Source organism: Cibotium barometz, chromosome 55 (genome assembly GCF_041138505.1).
Source record: "Cibotium barometz isolate CiBa-2024 chromosome 55, ASM4113850v1, whole genome shotgun sequence".
Lineage (NCBI taxonomy): Eukaryota > Viridiplantae > Streptophyta > Polypodiopsida > Cyatheales > Cibotiaceae > Cibotium > Cibotium barometz.
In genome coordinates this window covers 5,607,567-5,619,019 of record NC_141100.1, presented here as the reverse complement: position 1 = coordinate 5,619,019, position 11,453 = coordinate 5,607,567, and the positions used below count along the sequence as shown (strand labels likewise).

At 41.2% G+C, this 11,453-nt stretch overlaps 1 pseudogene across 1 annotated transcript; it reads right to left on the bottom strand.

The window, feature by feature from the left end:
* Positions 1-292: 292 nt before the first annotated feature.
* LOC147607283 (protein DETOXIFICATION 16 pseudogene) lies at positions 293-3,094 on the bottom strand (annotated as a pseudogene). The gene is made up of 3 exons (XR_015264695.1): positions 2,530-3,094; positions 1,503-2,047; positions 293-416 (listed from the first exon to the last, which is right to left on the bottom strand). The product of XR_015264695.1 is annotated as a protein DETOXIFICATION 16 pseudogene (transcript).
* Positions 3,095-11,453: the final 8,359 nt, after the last annotated feature.

Sequence of the window (11,453 nt, the reverse complement as noted above, 5' to 3'; positions counted from 1 at the left end):
AATGCTCCAAGGGGGGGGGTCGGCCCATTCTGGCCTCTAAGCGGTGTTATATGTGCAACTTTTATTTTCAGCTGTGGATTAGTTATTGGCTGTGATTAAATGCGAAATGTTTAAATGTGGCCATGGTCAAGCGATGCACACACACTCCCACGCTTCCCGGGCGAGTTACAACCTCCTTCATGCATCCACTAGGGTTGAATCCCTTCTTGCGTCTTTTCTTTGCTTGAGGTGCTGCTGTTAAAGCCTTGCACACAGAAAAAGCATCCAGTAGAGTCCCAAAAAGCAAGAACTCCTACGGATAAGCAAACGCATAGGATTCAGCTCTCTGCAGAACTCGACCATCCCTCTGTATGGCACAGCAGAATAGTCCCAACCTCCTCCTCTTGAGAACGACCAAGGCCACACGCATGTAGGTCCTATCAGAGAACAAGCAAACAAATGTACACAGATAGAGCAAAAAGCTCTTGCTTTTTCCATAGATATGCAACGAATTCAGAAATCATTTGAGCATACCTAACCATAGCGCCTTCTCCGCTCAACTTTGACTCTACTCTGTCTTCCCCCTAAGTGTCCCATACCACCGGCCCTTGGAAGACAAAAAGCAGCCCACAAATTAGAAACCAGAAGATCCACTCGATGGATTTTCTCCTCTCCTCCTTTCGAAGTGTTCCCAACTTAATACCATCACATCTGGCTCTGCTAGTAATGTTAAACCCCAAGCTAGCAGACCCTGCAATTAAGCAAAACACATAGACACTGGCATCAAGCTCACCCCCCAACCATAAAGCCAATCAAGCTCACCCCAGAGCATGGAGATTAGTAGCATCCAAGACATGGCTCCACGTGCAAATCCCTAACGTCCCATACCACCAGAACACACCCCTCGGGTGTACACACAAAGCAATCTCACGGGCCTCTAGTCCAGGTTTGAGGAGCTCTCTCTCAAACTGAATCAAGAAGTCACTTATAGAGGCCTCCTAAAACCAGGAGCCATAAATAGCGAAAAGCCTCATAAATACCCCTAACCTCCCCATTAGATGCCTAAGCCACAATCCCTAGTTAACCTAACCTGAAGTTAGACTTGTCAACCGAGCTTAGGGATTAGGGATGTAACACCTAAGGTGCTGGGCAGCTTTGCCACTCAATATGCATATGCATCACCAAAGAGCCATATGAGCCAGCCACCCTACCAGCCCGTTTTCACCCCTCATACAATTCACCCCTAATAAAGCAAAATGAGCCGAACACCCTACCATCCCTTTTCAGCCCTTAGGAAACTCTTCAACCTCCATACGTAGCCCTCTCACAAATCTCACTTTCGTTAAATTCTCCTTGCACCTTTTCTGACTCCCAACATTTTCTTTACCTCCAGTAGATCCAACTACTACCTTCATGAGAAAAAACAGTTAGCAACAAAAATTATTTGGAAACAGATATTATTATAATCTTAATTAGTGAAAAAGGGCATGATTGTTAAGAATATAAGATTGTAAATCACTTACCAAATCATCAAGGCAGATGGTATTGCCAGCTTAAGGAAACTCTTTGTGTCATGTAACGCTTTCCAAGACAACGAAGTGCGACTCTTCTCACATTTTTGTGAAAACACAATGTACGTAAGCAAGAGAACAACATTGAGCCAATTCGAGATGCCAGTTGCCAAAGCTGCTCCACAGTTACCCAAGCCGGATTTATACACTAGCAACCAACATAAAGGGATGTGTGAGAGGAACGTGATCGATGAGAGGATAGCCATGGGCACAATAATACTCTGCGTCTGTAGATACTTCACAAGTGGCTGCACAGAAGCGTATGCAAACAAAGATGGAATCAAGCAGCGCGCGTAGTCGCCTGCTTTTTGAGAAATCAAGGGGTCTTGGCCTAGAAGCAGTAAGATCTTCTCCATGTTCATCCATAGTATGGCTATAGGTATGCTTGTTGCATTCAGCACCACCTCTGCCCGTTGTAAGAAAAGCCATAGCAATTGATACTGCTTCGCTCCATAAGCTTGTCCACATAGGGTCTCCAAAGCACTTCCCATCCCTATCTATGAAAGAGCACACATGCAAGATAGTTACTTCTTAGCACACACTTAAGCATCTCCCCCTTACATCCATACATGCCCACGTGGTATAACATGCTTTTTTGGATAGTGCATACATGCCAGTTTCTTATCTAGTATATAATGAGGAGCTTCTGTTCCCTGAGCAAATAGTTTTGCATAGGTTTAAGCATGAGTCCGGAAAGAAAGCCCACATATGAATACAATGATATAACATGCTTTTCTTTCATACATGCCAGGTAGCAAACTGAGGCCCACAAACTGGGCAGCTGATTGTCTGAACTATCATGTTAATGATTCCTAGTATGGTTTGGAGCTGCTTATGCCAGCTCCAAACCATACTGGGCAGCTGATTGTCTGAACTATCATGTTAATGATTCCTAGTATGGTTTGGAGCTGCTTATGCCAGCTCCTCACCCTTAGAACATACGGCAAAGGTGCATATAACATAGGTGCATGGGGCGTACCAATAAGCTACTTCCGGTGACACTAGCAAAGGAGGTTGCAATCGCAGCACTTGAGAGGGCGAGCTCGCCCAAGTGCCCAACAAACATCACAGAAATGATCTGCAGAGAGTATTGGACCACATTGACGTAGATCATGGGGAATGCCAACCAGCATTGCCTTTGCACTTCTGCCCATCCTGCCGGCCCGCAAAGATGGGGTGCATGCCCCGCATCATCACCACCATCATGGCCAGCATGTGCATGGCATGATTCCTTGATGGATGAACTCTGAGACAAGTCAGGATGTAAAACTGGGCCCAAAAGGGGCTCTTGAGATGTATGCATGTCAATGTGCTTCTCCATGATGATGGCGATGATGATGATATCGATGTCGTAGTTGTCGTTGTCGTTGTCGATGATGATGATGATGATAACGATGGTGGTGACACCAGGTGGTGGTGGTGGTGGTCAGCACACTGCAAACTGATGAACTGTCTTTTCCTCACTGGCTGCACGGGTGGCCTCGCCGCCTTGGTGTTTTGACAGTTTGCATGAAACCCAACTTTTTGAAAGTTCTGTGTGCTTGCAACAGGCTTCCAGAACTTCTGTTGGGATGATTCCACTTCCACACCGAAGGAGGAGATTAAGTTAACGACTCCTTAATGCTGACTGCTTAATTTAGTTTTTCCGTTATTCGTTCTGCGGACCGCCACCTTTGCACGTGACACGTGTGTAAGGCGCCTTCGGGACAATTCGAAATGAAAATGTATTTATGGGTGCGCCCAAAAAAATTGGAGGCCATCTCTATATTTTTGGCCTTAAATATATGCCATTTAATTAAATAGGCCGCCTGATTTTTGGGACCTTAGCAAAACGTTACCATGTTTTTCTTTGTGGAAGATTTCTAGTGGTCAACTATTTTATTCACAAGAAATGCAAAAGGAGAGAGGTTGTCCTTCTATCAATCCTCCCCTCCAGGCTCTACGTGCCTCGGATCTAAGCCATATGAAAGACCTACTTGAAGAGACCAACGACAAGCATGCATCCAACAATGTGGTGCTAGTAAGTGAAGATCGAACCTTCTTGAGCATGGAACCCACTAAGCCGATTGAATATGACATGGAAATTATAGTGCCATTGGCTTAGTTCACTCAAACAAGGGGGAATGAAGTCACTTCATCCAACTACATGGTGCAAGCTCTTATGGCGATCATATTTGTTGTCCTTGGTTCCAAGCTTCAACAAGCCATTGCTCAAGAACGTCAAAGCAAGAAAGAGGAGAGACCTTTGGATGCACATACTTCCCAACCTAGAAAAATATCTAGGTCTAATATTTCTTGCCTATAAATGCAACACACATACTAGGAAGAATTTTAGGGGTGGTTTGAATCTATCTTTCTTAGCAAGATCATGCTATAAAACTTCCAAAGGACTTTTTTCAAGTTTTGGTGGCTAGCTATGCCCAAAGGGGATACCTTTTAAATTGTATGCCTAGCTACAAAGGTGGCTTGGTATATTCTAATCCCCAATGTGCCTCCTTTGTCTCAAAGGGGATACTCCATGATCAATGCCTAGTCTAGGTTTTAGGTTTCTTCCCTTGACTTATCCTACTTCTTATGTGTGGAAATCAAGTTTGTTGTAGGAGTCTTGTGGAAATCAAGTATGTTGTAGGAATCTTGGGGCCACCCGAGTGTGAACAAAACTAAGGAAAGGGGGCTAGGAAAGCAAGTATTTTGTGGGGTCCCAAATTAATACTCCTGAAGATATCCCTTGAAGTCGAATTTGGCCCATTGCCAAATATTTTCCCCCTAGATGGGAAAATGTCAAAGAAGACAACTCAAAGAGTTTTTGGCTACCTTACCCTCAAGTTATAGCAAGACTCAAAAGCACATCCAATCACAAGCTATAGTAACAAACCCTATGGAGAGCCCTCTCAAAATCATCTCAATCTAGACAGAGAAAAGGTAATACTTTCTTAAAAGGCAATAATTATGGCCAACATCCCCCTTTTCACCCTAAGGATTCTAATGTTGAAGAACAACCACCTAATCACACATCTCTTGAGAAAGAGGTATGTGCCAATAGGGTTGGAAGGTGTTAATAGGTTTGTCATTCTTGTGGATAAATGAGATAAGTACATGTGGTAACAAAGAAGGTATACACAAAAATGTATGCCATTCTTATGGATAAAGGAGATGAAAGTATGCAGTAACAAAGAAGATATGCACATGAATATGAGGGCTCTATGATCCCCCAAGAAAAGACATGCATGCATGAAAATGTGGAAGAGATATAATCTTGATTTCACGTGTCTAGGAAGTGAGGACGAGGGAAGATATTATATCAATCGTATAAGTAGGATGGTAATTGTGGTTGGAGTGGTTTTTCCATTCTAGTCAAAGATGTATTGGAAGTTTCTCAAGTCTCTCAAGATGACAGAGGGGATTACATTGCATTGGAAGTCAAAAAAAGGAAACTAGGTATTGGGGATATGTAGTGTGTATGCTTCTAACTTTTCGATGAACTTTCACAAGTCATCGATGAGTGATAAGGGTGTTGTAATCATTGATCATTTCAACATGGTTGAGCATGCAATGGATACGTCCCACCCTAAGCTTGGTCATTTCAACATGGTTGAGAATGCAATGGTGGATTGGTCATTTCAACAATGGTTGAGCATGCAATGGATAGGTCAGTTCAACATGGTTGAGCATGCAATGGATACGTCCCACCCCACCCTAAGCTTGGTCATTTCAACATGGTTGAGAATGCAATGGTGGATTGGTCATTTCAACAATGGTTGAGCATGCAATGGATAGGTCAGTTCAACATGGTTGAGCATGCAATGGTGAATAGGTCCTACGATAATCATGATAAGGGCCTAGAGGAAGATGATATGTGGTCCCCCTAAATTTATTGGTCTTAATATCTTTTAATTGGCAAAAAAAACTAAAAGCGTAAAGATTTATCATTTAAGTTGAAAATGTGAGTGTACCACTAAGTGGTGGGCTTGTTGTGGCAGTAGGTCAGAGAGGAGGTTGAAATCTTTGGGAGGTTTAGAATCAAATATGCTATAAAATTTAATAAGAAATATGGGAGAAAGGAGGATGGAGTTTTCTATCCATGTCGAGTAGGCTAGAAGATTAGTCTACTCTACATGTAGAGTAGGTTAGGAGAGTAGCCTTTTTGAAGACCTTGAAGATTCCATAGCTAAGCATATTAGCCCTCTTGAAGACCCTCTAGAGAAGAACTTGACTATTAGCCCTCTTGAAGACCTCAAAGGTTATATTGATGTAGAGTAGGCTAGAAGATCTTTCATTACAGCCAAAAAGGAGGAAAAATGGTCCATGTAAGGAAAGGATTAGGAAGTGGTTAAGTTAATTAATCAAGGGTGGAAAGGGACATAACTAGCCTAAAAAGGAAAATGAAAGGATTAGAGTAGGCTAGAATATCTTTAATTAAGGTCAAAAAGGAGGAAAAATAGGCCATGTAAGAAAAGGATTAGGAAGTGGTTAAGTTAATTAATTAAGGGTGGAAAGGGAGGTAACTAGTCTAAAACATGTCACTTTCACCCCTATATTGGGGGCTAGTGCATAAAAAGTTATTCCCCTCTTTCATTAGGGCCAAAAAGGAAGAAAAATGGGCCATGTAAGGAAAGGATTAAGAAGTGGTTAAGTTAATTAATTAAGGGTGGAAAGGGAGGTAACTAGTCTAAAAAGTGTCACTTTCACCCCTATATTGGGGGCTAGTGCATAAAAAGTTGGTCCCCCCTACTATACTTGGAGGGTACTACTGCATAAAAAGGTGGTCCATCCTTATTTTTAACTTTTTTAACTTTTTCAAGATTAGGGATTTTTCAAAAATGCCCTTTTTAGGGATGGATTTGAATCATATCTCTCTCTCTCTCTCTCTCCCCCCTTTCTTCATAAGTTTCTCTCTCTAGAACTCAACAACAATGCTACAAACCACTATCGCTCTCTCTCTCTCTCTCTCTCTCTCTCTCTCTCTCTCTCTCTCTCTCTCTCTCTCTCTCTCTCTCTCTCTCTCTCTCACTCACATTATTGGCATCATTCCATGGTTATTTTATTCATAGCTTTCTCTCTCTAGGACTAAAAAATGCTATAGACCACCATAGCTTTCTTTCTCTCCCTCTCTCTCCTCTCTTTACTGACAACTTTATAGATTTCTTACTGCCCCTCTCTCTCAATCTCCCTCTTTCTCCACCATCTTCTGCTCCCTTAGCTCTCTCTGTTCTCTCTCCAATGGCTCTTGAAGAGAATATCCCCATTACAAAGAAGAGGCACCATATCAACTTGATGTTAGACAAGGAGTATGCTACATGGAGGAGTTCTCTTAAAAAAGCAATGTGAGATGAGGCTGAAGCACAAAGGTTACATGAAGAAGGAAAGAAGAACATAGATCTTTGGGTAGAAGGAGCCTTGTATCTCTTAGACCCATCCACTAGTAAGCTTCCTGCCTTTGAAACCTTGCATGATGTTGATTGTTTAATTGGTGATGGTAGGAATTATCTCTTGGGTTATTGCACAAGGCCACCAAGCTCATATTGCTCAATACCATTAAGCCCATGTTGAGATGATGATGGGCATGTCTAACCTAGCCATTCAAGAGCTTGGTAAGACAACTAATTTTCTACAAAAAGAACTTAAATATATTCACTCCTTCAATCATGTTAAAGAAAGGTGAATCAACTGAGAGAGAAAAAAAAGACGTGGGAGAAGGAATGTTCAAGACAATTTAGGCACCTCTAAATGTAAAAAAATAAAGAATGTTGGCAACTTGGCTAGAGAGAGGGGGCGCCATAGGATGGCACTATCTCAGAGTTATCTTGAAAAAATTACAGGGTTCAACCTTCAAAATGGAGTGATAGGATGGCTATGCTCAAGTCCTTAATCAATAACAATGATGTGATTATGCTTACTCTATTAACCAAAACAGTTATCAGATACATACATTGAACAATGTGAAAGTTTACTTTCTAGAATTGGTTTTCCATGAGGATATGTATAGCTTAAGAAGGATGAGAAGAAAGTAGGGACCATAAGGGATGTGCTAGCGTTTCAATGGGAGGAGAAAATCTAGGGATTCCATGGTGAGTAAGTGATAACATCAATGTGGGAATGCTAGAAAGCTCTATGCAAGCACACAATAAATTAAGCAAGCCATCCGTAGATGTGTAATCTTCGATTGAAACTGTGAATGACGCTTGATAACTTCATCAATTCCTAAGACATCCAAGAGCTGTCTTCCAATATTTTGATGGATATGACATAAGGTCTCTAATGTACTTTTTTTCATATGAAGCACATGATCTATGTGCATGGACCATATTTCGTCGATGAATAGGGGCCCTTGCCTTGTAGGTGAGAATGGTTTACGGCATGAGAGAGTGTGAGTGGAAGAAGAGATGGTGACTTGGTGCATAGAGAGAGAGAGAGAGAGAGAGAGAGAGAGAGAGAGAGAGAGAGAGAGAGAGAGAGAGAGAGAGAGAGAGAGAGATTAACGTCTACGGAAGACCCCAAGGGCCTATGAGACCAAAAGTAATACAATGGTACCATGGATATTATGAGCCATAGAAAACTGGAAGAAAAAGTAAAATGAAAACATCTGACAGTACATGTGATCAACAGATGATCCTATGTAGAGAGAGAGAGAGAGAGAGAGAGAGAGAGAGAGAGAGAGAGAGAGAGAGAGAGAGAGAGAGAGTTGTTGCACATCACAAGAATGATTGTATTATGATAATACTTCCACCATTTACAATGCTTTATATGTGCAACAAGGCCCTATCTTATGTTCTCTTAGGAGGGTGTTCACACCTAAAGTGTTCACGCACCACTGGACACTTACTGGACTCTAAAATATCTAATAAAACTCCCCTCAGGGTGAAGGAGTTTCATCTAAGAGAGAGACCTTTAGTATGATGATTTGGGCTTTAGACTTCAATCATGTGTGATACAAAAGAACACAACGATGCTAACACCTAAAACTCTCATGTCAGGCCTGATGCTAACACCTAAAACTCTCATGTCAGGCCTGATGCTAACACCTAAAACTCTCATGTTAATACAAGATCTTGACAATACATAATGCCTACTTCAATCTATCCATAGACAATCCCCTCGTGGCTCCAAGAAGGGAAAACAAGATAAAAACTATCTTCAACTACATATTTTCCACTTCCCAAGTTGCTTGTTGTCCACCATAGAGTTGGACTAACTGGCACTAAATTGGACATGTTTCTAGGCTCAATCTCATTGGCCCTTGGGGTTGCGTTTTGCTATCCCTATGTGGTGCCCTAATTTGTTACTTTACGTGCATTTTGTTGTTGATGTGGTTGCCTCTGTTGTGCATTACTAAAGGTTATAGCAAAAATGCAGAGAGGACATGGCTAAGGTAGCTTTGATATCATGTAGGTGAACATGGTTTCAATCATGTGTGTGTGTGTGTGTGTGTGTGTGTGTGTGTGTGTGAGAGAGAGAGAGAGAGAGAGAGAGAGAGAGAGAGAGAGAGAGAGATGATACACAAATAAGAGAGAAAGAGAGAGATATAATAACACAAATAAGAGAGAAAGAGAGAGATATAATAACACAAACAAGAGAGAAAGAGAGTTGTATAGCACAAGAATGATTGTGTTATGATAATACTTCCACCATGTGCGATGCTTTATATAGGCACTAAGGCCATATCTCACATGTTCTCTTAATAAGAGGGTGTTCACATCTAAAGTAATCACATATCACTGGACACTTACTAGACTCCAAAATATGCAGCATGTTTATATGGAACACCCAAGGCATAGAGAAATTGTATTATCAAGCACGAACTAACTACTTTCGGACTGCGTGCCATAGTTGTTGCTGTTGGAATGCCCCTGGTTGTACACCTTGTTGGTTGAAGGGGTTTCCGACCATTGTTTTTTGTGCATGATTTGGCCTCAGGCCTCCCATGCGCACCAAGGGGAGGCCCCTTGCATGCCTGGTGGCCATTAGGAATTAAAATAAAAAAAGCCCCGCCACCCTCAAGATGCAACGTCCGACAGGCAAGGGCTGGGGGAAGGGGGGGCTTTTGTTTTTTTTCTAATGTCAAGGAGGCATGCAGGGAGCCTCCCCTTGGTTCCTAGGATTCCCGAGGCCAACAAACCATGCACACAAAAAATGGCAAAAGTCCCCCCATACTCGCCGCGCCGCGCGGGGCCACAACACGGTGCACACAACAAGGGGTATTATGGCAACCCGACATGGTAATAAGAGACTGAAAGGATGAAGCTTATGTGTTTAAGACCCACTATGGTAGTTCCAAGAGAAAGAGAGAATGAAAAACCCAAAATAATAATAGAATGAATTGTTACTCTAAAGTTATAAGGTACCATACCTTACGAATTGCAAAATAAAGAAAAAGTGGTCAATTGATAACCCACGACATTCTACTTGCTTGTAGAGACTTTAGGTAACCAAAGTCTTTGAACCAAAAGATGTTTTCAATAAATAAAAGTACATCTTGCTTGTTAACATCTCAAAAATATTATGCCATTATTGGTGTAATTGAGCCAACTCTCATACAAGCTCTTCAATAGAACTAGTCTAAAAATTTGATAAACGTTAGGAACAATCCCCTTTCATGTTGGAACAAAACCTTCAATTCATCTCACGACTTACAATCTATCATCCTAGGAACAATTTGCCATTATTCCATCGATTCCCATCCATATAGGAAATCTATATCTTTTATTTATCTCTATCCATATAGGAAGTCTATATCTTTTATCAATTCTTCTCTATTTGTGCCACCCAATATTAGTTTAATCTTGCTCCTAGTTCCAAAACACGACCTTCCCTTCAGTCAAGGCCATAGACACTGATAGTTGGTTGAGCCCTGAAGTGTAGTCCCAACGTCCTAGACATCGATAGTTGGTTGAGTCCTGAAGGGCAGATGAGTCCCTTACTAAGTTTCCCTCAAATGGAGGATACTTAGTGCCAAATTCTTGGTAATCCTTAGTGGAGATGATTTATGATTTCGTGCCAACTTAGTGAACGAATAAATTAGTGGCGTTTTAAAATAATAGTCTTTTCTCCCAATCCTCACTACTTTATGGGATCTCTATAGGAAAGGATTACATATTAATAACTTCCGTTCGAGTTGTTTAAACGTACATGTGGATGATCCGACTAACTTAGCCCCCACCACAACATTTGCACACCTAGATGCTACTATTGTGAATTCAAGAAGATCAAAGGTATTTATTTGGTCGTAGACCTCCTCCCTCAATAGTAAGAAAGAACTATCGACTACATTAGGGATGACCAGGAAATTAAATTATTATTGCTAAGTTTTAGATTATGGTAGAAGCTATCAGAATTCCTCTGGTGGCGTGCCATGTTGGCCATCGTGTGCCAAAAGAGGGGAGAAGTCTTTGGTCATTTTCTGAATGCATGGTTTGGCCAAGGGCCTCACAAGCACCAAGGGGAGGCACACCAGTGCTAGTGGGCTTTAGAAAATAAAATAAAAAGAAACCCCCACCGGACCCAAGGCCCGATGGCGGTGGGGAGGGGTTTATTTTCTAAAGCTCACCCTTATATCCATCAAGTTCACCACCTTATATCCATCAAGTTCACCACCTTATATCCATAAAAATGTTAATTTCAAGACCATCATTTTTAATGTTTTTCATGTTTTAGGAATGTGTATGTACCGTATTTATGACACAAATATTTTTGTTTATATTAACAATGACTATTATCCATTTTTAAATAGTAATACATTTTATAGTTTATGTGATGTTACATTCAAAATGGTCTATAGAGATTTTTATGCTTGTTATATATCTCAAGGAAAATCCCATAGTTAAAATGTAATGCTTGAAAAGAATATTTCTAAGGGGGTCTCCAATGATAAGGACAAAGAAATTTATTAATACCTTAAAGTTACTT